Here is a 14,069-nt window from a genome sequence, read left to right as displayed (position 1 = left end):
TTTTTTCATTTTCTGCCTTCTTACTTTAAGCGTTTCAAAAGTTTTTCCTGAAAATTATTACAGCTTCATCAAGGGACTTTCTTCACTGGGTTCCTCTATCATTTCAAGTGATGGAGTTTAATCAAACCCACACTGCGACATTCCACAGCTATGTGACATGACATTGATCCTACACTGTGAGGATGTAGGTAGGCCTGTTGTCTTCTCTACTGCACTAGGGTTACCTGTTCTCCTGTGTCCTCACAATGGCAGTATGATGCTCTCCGTCTCAGCCTGGAATACAATGAGTTTGTCATGTCTCTGTGAAGTAAGGTCACAGTCTGCCAGAGCCATTAGAATGAGCCATGTAACTCATGGCAGAGCGGCAGCAGGACACAGAGTGAGAGTCTGATGCTATTTGAGGTGATCTCATTATCACAGACCTGTCAGTTAATCCCAGAGATGGAGATGGAAAGGCACTTGGCTCTTCACCTGTATGGTCAGGGCCCATATCCACAGTGTCTCAGAGTAGGAGTGCGGATCTAGGATCAGTTTAGCCTTTTAGATCATAATGAAGAATAAGATCATATGGACAGATCCTAGATCAACACTCCTACTCTGAGATGCTATGTGGATACAGGCCCAGGTTTCACTGAAGCTTCAGACTCATTGGTAAGTAGTGGGTTGACTTGGCTCTGTGAAATACTTATGACATGGAATGTCAAATACAAGTGCAGGATCCTCTGTCACCGACCATTTAATTCTGGCTTTACTGAACAACCACTTTGGAGAAGTGTTATTCCTTGAACCACATCTGTGTCTAGGGAATTGAATAGCCTTGTGGCATAGATCTCCCCTATTCTCTAGCTAGCTCTTTACTGATTTATATTCATGGAGTGGTATCTGCGGTAAGTGAATAGGGACAACAGTGAAAAGGCACCGCTCTGAATCTAGAACTAAAAGACAAAAAAAAAAAGACCACTTCATCTTCACCATCTATTATTCTTGGGCCGAAACAAGCTTCCAAGTCAGGTCAATTTAAAAAAATACGGCATTGTCTCGGACTCAGAGCATATTTTAATCAAATCAAATCAAATATAATTGAATTTGTCATATGCGCCTATTACAACAGGTGTAGACCTTACAGTGAAATGCTTACTTACAAGCCCTTAACCAACAATGCAGTTTTAAGAAAAATAAGTGTTAAGTAAAAAATAGATAAGTAAAAATACAAAATACAAAGAAATAACAATTAATTAAAGAGCAGCAGTAAAGGGGTACCGGTACAGAGTCAATGTGCGGGGGCACAGGTTAGTTGAGGTAATTGAGGTAATATGTACAGTGAGGGAAAAAAGTATTTGATCCCCTGCTGATTTTGTACGTTTGCCCACTGACAAAGAAATGATCAGTATATAATTTTAATGTTATAAATTGATTTGCATTTTAATGAGGGAAATAAATATTTGACCCCCTCTCAATCAGAAAGATTTCTGGCTCCCAGGTGTCTTTTATACAGATAACGAGCTGAGATTAGGAGCACACTCTTAAAGGGAGTGCTCCTAATCTCAGCTTGTTACCTTTATACAAGACACCTGTCCACAGAAACAATCAATCAATCAGATTCCAAACTCTCCACCATGGCCAAGACCAAAGAGCTCTCCAAGGATGTCAGGGACAAGATTGTAGACGTACACAAGGCTGGAATGAGCTACAAGACCATCGCCAAGGAGCTTGGTGAGAAAGTGACAACAGTTGGTGCGATTATTCGCAAATGGAAGAAACACAAAATAACTGTCAATCTCCCTCGGCCTGGGGCTCCATGCAAGATCTCACCTCGTGGAGTTGAAATGATCATGAGAACGGTGAGGAATCAGCCCAGAACTACACGGGAGGATCTTGTCAATGATCTCAAGGCAGCTGGGACCATAGTCACCAAGAAAACAATTGGTAACACACTACGCCATGAAGGACTGAAATCCTGCAGCGCCCGCAAGGTCCCCCTGCTCAAGAAAGCACATATACAGGCCTGTCTGAAGTTTGCCAATGAACATCTGAATGATTCATAGGAGAACTGGGTGAAAGTGTTGTGGTCAGATGAGACCAAAATCGAGCTCTTTGGCATCAACTCAACTCGCCGTGTTTGGAGGAGGAGGAATGCTGCCTATGACCCCAAGAACACCATCCCCACCGTCAAACATGGAGGTGGAAACATTATGCTTTGGGGGTGTTTTTCTACTAAGGGGACAGGACAACTTCACCGCATCAAAGGGACGATGGACGGGCCATGTACCGTCAAATCTTGGGTGAGAACCTCCTTCCCTCAGCCAGGGCATTGAAAATGGGTCGTGGATGGGTATTCCAGCATGACAATGATCCAAAACACACGGCCAAGGCAACAAAGGAGTGGCTCAAGAAGGAGCACATTAAGGTCCTGGAGTGGCCTAGCCAGTCTCCAGACCTTAATCCCATAGAAAATATGTGGAGGGAGCTGAAGGTTCGAGTTGCCAAACGTCAGCCTCGAAACCTTAATGACTTGGAGATGATCTGCAAAGAGGAGTGGGACAAAATCCCTCCTGAGATGTGTGCAAACCTGGTGGCCAACTACAAGAAACGTCTGACCTCTGTGATTGCCAACAAGGGTTTTGCCACCAAGTACTAAATAATGTTTTGCAGAGGGGTCAAATACTTATTTCCCTCATTAAAATGCAAATCAATTTATAAAATTTTTGACATGTGTTTTTCTGGATTTTGTTGTTGTTATTCTGTCTCTCACTGTTCAAATAAACCTAATATTAAAATTATAGACTGATCATGTCTTTATCAGTGGGCAAACGTACAAAATCAGCAGGGGATCAAATACTTTTTTCCCTCACTGTACATGTAGGTAGAGTTAAAGTGACTATGCATAGATAATAAACAGAGAGTGTAAATAGTCCGGGTAGCCATTTGATTAGCTGTTCAGGAGTCTTATGGCTTGGGGGTAGAAGCTGTTAAGAAGCCTTTTGGACCTAGACTTGGCGCTCCGGTACCGCTTGCCGTGCGGTAGCAGAGAGAACAGTCTATGACTGTTAATCACACATAACTAATCAACTGCTAGTTACAGTGATCCCTATAGGCCTACTTAGATTATGTTTCTATGATTGTCATCGCTAATACCTGTTGACCGTGTCGAGCTGAACAGTGAGCACCAGTGAGCAGTGAAGTAAAAAGACCAAGTGATTTATTTCTGCTCCAATCTCTGGGAACAGTCACCTCAGCCTTGCTCTCAACAGCCAGGCTGCCCACTACTTAAATTGTGTCTTTGAAGTGTAAAATCTCCAGCTCCTGGACTTGGCACCAATGGGCCTCATTATTGATTCCTCCAAAAGGTTGCCTGAATCACAACCTTGTTAGCAGCTGAGGAAAAGGCCGGGGCATTTCATCTCCTTTATCTGCCGAGTGTGAAAGGTTACAATCCCTGTGTGAAGCCGGCGCACGTCAATTCCTTCCAGGCACTGATAGGCAGTAGACACACAGGCCATCTATAAGAAGAACAGCCCCCAGTTAGACATTGATCTAGGTGGGTGAATTCTAGACTGTCTAGACGGCAGGGGAGATCAACTCTGAGTTTCTCACAACCTCCTTATAATCACTTATAATAAGTGAGAAACAGAGACAATCATTTTTAAGACATTAAAGGTTTGAGATTGAGAACATTCATTTGGACTTGAAACAGTTCATGTGGAGAGTCATGGACATATGGAGATTCTATGAGAAATCTAGTGCTATTTCACAGTTGTACTTTCCTACCATAATACATGTTTCGTCAATTAAAAAAACAGCTCAACCTGAACACTAGTCTTATCATAAAGCATTTGACTGTTCATTCTCCTGGAGTCATTTGTTTTTCTTTGAATGCCATATGATACAGTATATCAAATACTACAGTAAACACAACTGCTTTGGAAAGGCGTGAAATGTCTGTATTACCACAACGGTTTGCCTATGTCTATGTAGCGGAGTGAGGAATTAGTTCATTCCAGAGTGTGACAGCCTGAGACACTGGCTTTGCCTCTTCCTGACAGTAGACTGATATTCCAGCTGGCCTCAGGAACTGTGCTGTAAGTGAAGGAGTGAACACACTCATTTCCTGCTCTGTTGCTGAAACACCTCAAGATGAAACGCATCACCAGTTTGTCTCTGAAAGTACCAAACACTACTATCTGTCATTGTTATCATCATAGAACCAGTTCCATTTCGGACCCTACCCACTGGGGAGACACTGGTTGAATCAATGTTGTTTCAACGACATTTGTCAACCTATTGTGACGTGGAATCTACGTGGAAAACACATTTGGATTTGCAAAAAGTCATCAACCTGGACCCAGTTTCCCGAAAGCGATGGAACTTAGGCTGGTGTTTTAACGATGTATCTTTCCTACAATGGCCGAAGATGTCCCCATATCAAAACACCAAGTAGAGAGAGCGGTCGCTAAGTGCATTGTTGGAGCATGTCGATACTGATAGGATCAAAAGAAAGGGTGTGCTGCTCTCGGATCAGCTTTCTCCATTCTAAGCTTTCCTTAACATTATAATTATTTCACAATACTGACTACGGATCAGCTCCTAGAGAGATATTACCACCTACGGCTGCAAATATTGAGGAGGCTTATTCTTACGCTTACCCAATAAAAAGCAGTAAATTACCGATTTGGCACATCATTGCGTTAAAGCTACTCATCTGGAAATATATTGAGACAACTTACAGACAGTAGCATATAAGTAGCAAAATAGAACTGAATTGGTTGAACACGAAATGTATTTCAATATAAATGAAATAGGCCTGTAGCGTACTGTATTTATATTTTAATGCACTCATCTCAGTTTTCAGTTGAACATTTTTTTGGTAATTTTAAGGGGACCTTATTACAGTGTAATTACGTATGTAATTACAATTTAACAATATTGTAATTCATTGTAATAATTCATAGATACACTGTAATAACATGTAACTGGTGGTAATTGCAGTCTAATTACATTTTAGTCATTTAGCAGACACTCTTATCCAGAGCGACTTACAGTTAGTGAGTGCATCCATGTTTTTTTTTATTTTTTTATACTGGCCCCCCGTGGGAATCGAACCCACAACCCCGGCGTTGCAAGCGCCATGCTCTACCAACTGAGCTACACGGGGCCCAGCGAATACAGGGGTCTAACAGCGAATGCTTGTTACCATGCTTGTTACAAATGTTAAAGTTTCTGATAGCATCCCAATGCACCATATTTCAGCCTGCACAAACCATGTGATAAATGTTAGCCAATTGAAAACCAATCACCTCATTGACACAACTCTGCAATAAAGGGTTCTGTAGTCTGATGGCAAAAATGGATTCACAAACGGTTCATATTTTTAAAAAATACTTTAAATTGTTAAATCAATTAACGGTGCATTTGACAATGGGTCAATTACTTTAACCATCAATTAAACATTTGTAGACACATTAATAAAAAGTTATGGTTAAAATTGTGAGATAGTCATTTGCGCTTGTCAAATTGTGAGCCTATTAAGCTTGGTTGAATAATGGTTTATAAATGCACTTAAAATGGTCATAAGACAAACTCTTATTCCATCATGTCACCTTGCAAGGGTTTCACTGTTGAGGAAAATTCTCACTTTTGGATGGGATGCATTGGTACAATTATTTATTTATCCCAGAAATTCATCATGTCAAATTCTTATGGAGGTAAATCATTGACATAATGATTTACATTTACATTTGAGTAATTTAGCAGACGCTCTTATTCAGAGCGACTTACATACTTACTGGTCCCCCATGGGAATCGAACCCCATGTGATAAGCAGTTAGAATAGATTTGTAGTTGTAAACACAATTTGCAAGTGTGTAACTGATGAGTTGTGAACATGAAATAATAATCTGTAGTTGTAAACACATTCTCAAACTTTTAACTTGTGAGTTGTAAATATGAAAAATAACATATGTGTAGTTGCAATTGCATTCACAAACTTGTAACTTAATAATTGCGAGCAATAATTGCACCTGTACACCTGCGCATGTCAATTTCGCGCACTCAGACTTTTGGCAGCGCTTTAGCACCCTACCGTGACAAAAGGATTTGTATATGTGTAAACAGCAAATTGCAAGCAGAGAGAGAGAGAGAGAGAGAGAGAGAGGTGCAGGGCCTGTCGAACGACCTGTACAAGCAACTGTGGATAGTGCTGTAGCGCGCCATGGGCAAGGCTGGAGGCCACAGTGAGCAGTGACGCTGGTACATGGCCGCGGGATGTTTTGGGGTGGGGGTGCTGTCTATGGCGCTCTGCTGACGAGTATTTATCTCCGTTCATACAGGAGTAATAAAGGCCTAGTAAATTAATTTGGTGGGGGAAAATTCATATTTTCTTTGTTATATATATACATTTTTTATTGTGATTTCTCAGGGGGTGCTGCAGCACCCTCAGCACCCCTACTTCCTGTGGCTATGCGCTGGTGCAGTGCTTCCCAACACATTACAACACCTTGACAGGTTCTTCAAGCTCCACCACAACACTGTCACCATGAGGGTGCAGGAACTGGCTGCAGAAGACCTGACGTCCAACAAGATTGTGTCTCTCCTCACCTGGGTCCTCAATCTGTACTGCCCTCTCTGTGACTCATGTAGTGTCAGTGATATCATCTTAGGTTGTAAACTAAATATGGTCGCTGCTGCTGTCATAAATGCCAACATAGAAATATCTTGTTTGTTTAGCCTGCCTGCATTTCATGGGAACCAATAAATTATAGATATTCTCTCAGATTTTCTATGAATGGTTGTGTTTCTGTATATACTGTAACAGTATTGCTTCCGTCCCTCTCCTTGCCCCAACTTGGGCTCGAACCAGGGACCCTCTGAATATATTGAAAATTGTCACCCACAAAGCATTTTTACCTATCGCTCCACAAAGCTGTGGCCTTTTCAAAGCAAGGGAAACTACTACTTCTAAGTTTCAGAGCGGGTGGTCACTGATTGAACACGTGTCTGCACTCGTGACGGTTTGTGAGTTTATTTGTGTGTAAAATGTAGATTCAGGCATTGTTGTGTGTGTGCGTGTCTGTGCATTGCTGTATGTGTAATTGTCCACCAGTGGAGGCTCCTCAGAGGAGGAAGGGGAGGACCATCTTCTTCAGTGAATTTCATAAAAATAAAATCTTGAAAACATAAAAAAAGTTATCAATTTTTTGATAAAAACTATACTAAATATATTCACATCACCCAATATTTGATTAAAACACACTCTTTTGCAATGAAGGTCTACAGTAGCCTCGACAGCAATCTGTACGGTAGCACCATGGTGTAGCCGGAGGACAGATAGCTTCCGTCCTACTCTGGGTACATTGACTTCAATACAAAACCTAGAAGGCTCATGGTTCTCACCCCCTTCCATAGACTTACACAGTAACTTCCGGAGGACGTCTTCCAACCTTCCGGAGGACGTCCTCCAACCTATCAGAGCTCTTGCAGCATGAACTGACATGTTGTCCACTCAATCAAAGGATCAGCTAATGAATCTAGTACTGAAAGCGTAAGTATGAAAAATAAAAAAAATAATGTATGCACTCACTAACTGTAAGTCGCTCTGGATAAGAGCGTCTACTAAATGACTAAAATGTAAATGTAACGTAAATGTAAGCTACAGCTAGCTAGCACTGCAGTGCAAAGAATGTGGTGAGTAGCTGACTCAGAGAGAGAAAAACAATAGTTGAACAGTTTTGAACAAATTCATTTAAGAAGCAAGAGAGTGATTTTATTTTCTTCACTTTCAGTTTCACTTACTTAACTAGCAAATGCAGCTAGCTAGTTTAGCCTACTCAAACACCCTGCTCAACAGAGGGATGCTATGTTAGCTAGCTGGCTATGACTATATTATTATTATTATTATTATTATTATTATTATTACTACAACACTGAAACCTTTCCAAGTCAAGGTAAGCTTTACTAATTTACTAACTGCTAAACTGCTTACTGACTGACTGTACACTGTAACGTTAATGCATGATTGCAGCGGGTCTATTAACTCGTTAGTTCTATTAGCTATGTTGACTATGACGTTACTTGAGCTAATATGGTGACAATGATGTAGGCTGTGTGTAGCGGTTATGATATGGTTTGGAAAGGTTTTTTCGAATGGTCTCCTACAGCTGATGTGTTGTGCATTGACATCCACAAGCGAAGGGAAAAGGTGAGAGGAGGAAAGCGCATAGATATGACAAGGAATACAACGAGGCTGCTATGAAAGTGAACTGTGTTTAAGCGCGGTCAGGGGTGTATTCATTCCGCCGATTCAGTTGAAAAAAAATTATTAAACGGAAGCAAACGGGGATAAACGGGGATAAACATACCTGTCCAAAAGAAACTCTCTGTTGGACTAATGATTACACCGTAGATCAGCTAGATGCAGGCAAGAGTGTGCAAGGTGGTATTGTATGTGTCACTGTTTGTTCATGTGTCACTGTCTGTCACCTCAAATTTCTCTCGACCTGTGTGCACCTACGTTGTAAACGTTCATTCATAGGCTAGGTTGTAGAAACCTCATGATGGGTATAGGGAAAATTAGAGTATCATGTAGTAGCCTAAACCTATCTATGTTAAATTGTACTGGGTGAATGGAATATGAATTACAGTCATCCAATATGCTGTAATAGAAATAAGGCCATGCTAAAATATATATATATATATATTTTAAATCCTCTCTCATCTTAAATGGCACCGACCGCCACGGATGTCCAAAGTTCAGTACAGCACATACATAGTTCTCTCATTTATATATCTGACTGATTATGTGTTCCAGTGTGGAGATGCAGGGTCATCCAGAGCTATTATTATAGTTATTAAAGACGAACAAGTTTGAGTTGTGCAGAAAGACCAATTTATACTCGCTCACCCTTCCACAGTCCAACATCACAGAATGGCTGTACAAGGCTCTGCAGATGGACAAGACAAATGGACAAAAAGACAAGGAGCCAGAGGCTGATTAAGATGGGTACCACCAGACCACCGTCACAGCCATAGTCTTCCAGGTATCATATAGATCAGGGATGGGCAACTGATGGGGTAGGGGCCACAACAAATCTGAAGTCATCATTAAGGGGCCGCAGTTGCTCGTGGGTCTGAGTACCCACATCTGCGTACCCAAATACCACCTTGCGAGCTAAACACATTTGCATCCCCCATCTTGAAAGCAGAGATTTGTAAAACAATTCTACACATTTTGCCATGGGGCGTAGAGAAAATGTTGCAGTTTTAAAGCAAGTTTGCTGCAATTCTATACTTTTTTTGCCATAGGGCAGAGAGGTACATTTGCTCTTTTACAGCTAATTTCCTGCAATTCTACACATTTTGTCATAGGGTGGAGAGAAATGTTTGGAGTTTTTAATATGATATCTGAGTGAGACTGACTAATAAAATCAATTGGGGCCCCCCGGCCGGTAATTCGACCATGATTACTAAGTTTAGATAGCTGGCCGCTAGACTAATTTACCAATCTAAAAAATGTTTGCTTACATGGCTAATTGAGTGACTATCAGTGACTGACATAAGAGAAAAACTGATGATGCACAACCATGTTTCGAAATCGCACCTTGCGCATTTTACTATTCTAACTTGCTACAGTAAGTCGAGACCCTGACTAAGTTTTGCTAAAAAAATTATATTGATCCGAGGGCCTTCAAAAGGGGGGCCGCCAGTTGATATAGATATACCATATCCCCGTTTGTCACATCAGCCTGAATTTCTTTAACCAACAACTGGGGGAAACTAAATGGTCTAGAGGTGCTGCAGTAAGGTGACATTCAGTGATGGAACTTCAGGATTTTGGGCACTGGCCAGCTGGGCTAGTAGACCACAATGTGTACTAGCCCGGTATGCAAAATCGATGCCAAAAAGTACTAGCCTCTGGCTAGCGGGCTAGCTTAATTTCCATTCCTGCTTACTTTACCGTACATGTGTATTTGACCAGACCTGATCATTGATTATTGTCTGAATAAGTACCACGGCAAGGGCTCTAGCTTGTACTATACATCCATTGTTAGTATTGTCAGGAGAGAGAATCTGACATCTGGTTTGTCCTCTCTCTCCTCACATCTGATGTGTGTGGGTGCCCAGATCGACGAGACCTTCAAAGAGCAGGCCCTGAAGCTCTGTTTAAAACAGATGAACTCATTCCTCATCAAGTAAGAAGGCTTAGAAAAGTTGTCTTATTAATTGTGTAATGTTTTTGGTCCTGACTTTACACTGAGGTTAGTATCTCAGGGAATTCAATGTACTGTACATCTCGTCTACAAATGTCAAATATTGGATGTTCAGGTACAGAGAAGAGGTGATTGCCTAAAAGGAAGAAGAGCACTCGCGAGACCGGCAGCTCCCTCAGTGCTATGTCCAGTACATGACTGTCATCATCAACAACTGTCAGACATTTAATTGAGTCCCACTGGTATTTCAATGTAAATAGGAATATGTTAATTCATAAATTCTCTGACCAAATGTGGCTAATGTATAACCATACATCTGCTGATAGGGAGTTTATCAACAGTCTAAAAAGGAAGTACTCTAAATCCACAGAGCGCTCTCAGAATGGTGCTGCCATAGAGAGGACCCTGAACACCATGGCGAAAGATGGCTGCCAGTTTCTACTGGATTAAGTCTTTCTGGATATTGTGTGACAGTCATTTGTTGTATCTTGTATTTATCTAATGTGTTTAGGAGATGACCAGCAAGGCCCATCACAGATTGATGGTTGAGTGCATCAATGCCGTGATGTAGAAAAGGGTCACCTTTAAAAACACAAATGAGAGGAAAGAGAGAGCACTTCCTCTTCAGGAAAATCAGTGCTGTAAGTGGAATACATACAGTGCCTATTGAAAGTCTACACCCCCCTTTGATTGCTTCACATTTTATTGTGTCACAAAGTGGGATTAAAATGGATTTGTCATTTTTTGTCAACGATCTACACAAAATACTCTGTAATGTCAATTATTAAAACCCTTTAGAACCAATTGCGGCCGTCAACACCCTTTCTTGTCAATATCGCAAAATGAACTTGCTAACAACCTGTTGTCGTATTCGCGTGGCTGTTGTCATCAACTTTTCAACGTTTTTTTTTACTTCATTACTCAAAATGACAGCGCCGAAGCAGACATTACTTTTCACTGTGAAAGAGGCTGTATCTATGTTGGTTGGTGATACGGATTCGCACGTCCTTGCACTTTGAAAAGTGATGATGTTCGAGGTGAGTGAAATAGCAAAACAGCAGATATGTTTGGTGTTGTCTATGTTTGATGCTGTGAAACTTGGGAAAATAGCTCACAGATTAGCAAACTCTGTCATGTCAAGATAACTTGGTTGGTACAGGCGAGCACATCAGCGGTGGAGCTCAAATTATTGCTTTCTATCTCATGGAAATAGTTGCAGTGTTTAGCTGTACAGTTGAAGTCGGAGGTTTACATACACCTTAGCCAAATACATTTAACATCCGTTTTTCCCAATTCCTGACATTTAATCCCAGTAACAATTCCCTGTTCTAGGTCAGTTAGGATCACCACTTTATTTTAAGAATGTGAAATGTCAGAATAATAGTAGAGAGAATTATTTATTTAAGCTTTTATTTCTTTCATCACATTCCCAGTGGGTCAGAAGTTTACATACACTCAATTAGTATTTGGTAGCATTGCCTTTAAATTGTTTAACTTGGGTAAAACGTTTCGGGTAGCCTTCCACAAGCTTCCCACAATAAATTGGGTGAATTTTGGCCCATTCCTCCTGACAGAGCTGGTGTAACTGAGTCAGGTTTGTGGGCCTCCTTGCTCGCACATGCTTTTTCAGTTCTGCCCACACATTTTCTATAGGATTGAGGTCAGGTCTTTGTGATGGCCACTCCAATACCTTGACTTTGTTGTCCTTAAGTAATTTTGCCACAACTTTGGAAGTATGCTTGGGGTCATTGTTCATTTGGAAGACCCATTTGCGACCAAGCTTTAACTTCCTGACTGATATCTTGAGATGTTGCTTCAATATATCCACATAATTTTCCTTCCTCATGATGCCATCTATTTTGTGAAGTGCACCAGACCCTCCTGCAGCAAAGCACCCCCACAGCATGATGCTGCCACTCGCATGCTTCACGGTTGGGATGGTGTTCTTCAGCTTGCAAGCGTTCCCCTTTTTCCTCCAAACATAACAATGGTCATTATGGCCAAACAGTTCTAATTTTGTTTCATCAGACCAGAGGACATTTCTCCAAAAAGTACGATCTTTGTCCCCATGTGCAGTTGCAAACCGTAGTCTGGCTTTTTTATGGTGGTTTTGGAGCAGTGGCTTCTTCCTTGCTGAGCGGCCTTTCAGGTTATGTCAATACAGGACTTGTTTTATTGTGGATATAGATACTTTTGTACCTGTTTCCTCCAGCATCTTCACAACGTCCTTTGCTGTTGTTCTGGGATTGATTTCCACTTTTCGCACCAAAGTACGTTCATCTCTAGGAGACAGAACGTGTCTCCTTCCTGATCGATATGACGGCTGCGTGGTCCCATGGTGTTTATACTTGCGTACTATTGTTTGTACAGATGAACGTGGTACCTTCAGGCATTTGGAAATTGCTCCCAAGGATGAACAAGACTTGTGGAGGTCTAAAATTATTTTTCTGAGGTCTTGGCTGATTTCTTTTGATTTTCCCATGATGTCAAGCAAAGAGGCACTGAGTTTGAAGGTAGGCCTTGAAATACATCCACAGGTATACCTCCGATTGACTCAAATGATGTTAATTATAAGTGAAATAATCTGTCTGTAAACAATTGTTGGAAAAATTACTTGTGTCATGCACAAAGTAGATGTCGTAACCGACTTGCCAAAACTATAGTTTGTTAACAAGAAATTTGTGGTGTGGTTGAAAAACTAGTTTTAATGACTCCATCCTAAGTGTATGTAAACTTCCGACTTCAACTGTATATAGTCAGCTAACTAGTTGGTCGTTAACCCTTTAGACCCCAATAGAATTCTAGAATGCTGCTGTAGATTACTGAGAATTTTCAAGATAAAGCTCATTTTCTCACACACTTCAAACAGACATAGCTCTTGCTTTCCTTTTCCAAACACAACCAATCAAAATGCTACACTTATTCACCAGGTCACACACACACTCCTCACATGTGCAAACACTAATTGCTTAACTGATCACTAACCAATCACTGCTTTACTGTAGTATAGGCCTATAAATAGGTCAAAGGTCAGATTACCTGTTTTGAACAATGGATGCCGACAATGGACAGAGAGCAAGAGGAGTAGGAGGGAGAGGCAGGGGACAACAACGAGGACAAATTCAAAGATGAAGAGTTGGAGGAGTAGGAGGAAGAGGAAGAAGAAGCAGAGGACGAGGACGAGGGCAAGGAGAGCCATCTCTGATGAGATTAGGGCAACACTTGTTGATCATGTGATCAACCACGGTTTAACCATGAGAGAGGCTGGACTGAGAGTCCAGCCCAACTTGAGTCGATTTACAGCGGCGTCCATAATTCTTCAGAAATGAGAACAGGTATGCAAATATCTAATGACTATTTTAGCATTACAGTAATGTACTGTAAAATACGTATGACTTCATAGTATTGCATAAACATTTAACTCTAAGCCATCCATTTACTGCACTGCATTGAATGAATGAGGTTGGTTATTTTGCTGTACTACATTTTTTGGTACATTGTTTACAGTTCCTATGCTGAACACATACTGTGTTTGAATTCTGTACAGAGTGGAAAGGCAAAGACATCATGGAGGACGCTTGTTTACAGATGTACAAGAGACTGCCATTATAAATATGGTTTTGGCCAAAAATACAATTAGGATTTGAGAGATTAGAGAGCATATCTTGAATAATGACACCATATTTAACAACATCAATGCTGTAAGCCTGTCAACCATACAACGCATCCTCCAATGGCACCATGTGACGAAACAACTTTACAAGGTGCCATTTGAGAGAAACTCTGACAGTCAAGAATCTGCGACATTACTTTGTAGAGGTATGTATGCAACACTACTTCCAGTACTTCAGACATACCATATTTACT

This window comes from Coregonus clupeaformis, chromosome 11 (assembly GCF_020615455.1).
Source record: "Coregonus clupeaformis isolate EN_2021a chromosome 11, ASM2061545v1, whole genome shotgun sequence".
NCBI lineage: Eukaryota > Metazoa > Chordata > Actinopteri > Salmoniformes > Salmonidae > Coregonus > Coregonus clupeaformis.
The sequence above is the reverse complement of the archived record's forward strand: the minus strand, read 5'-3'. Positions refer to the sequence as shown.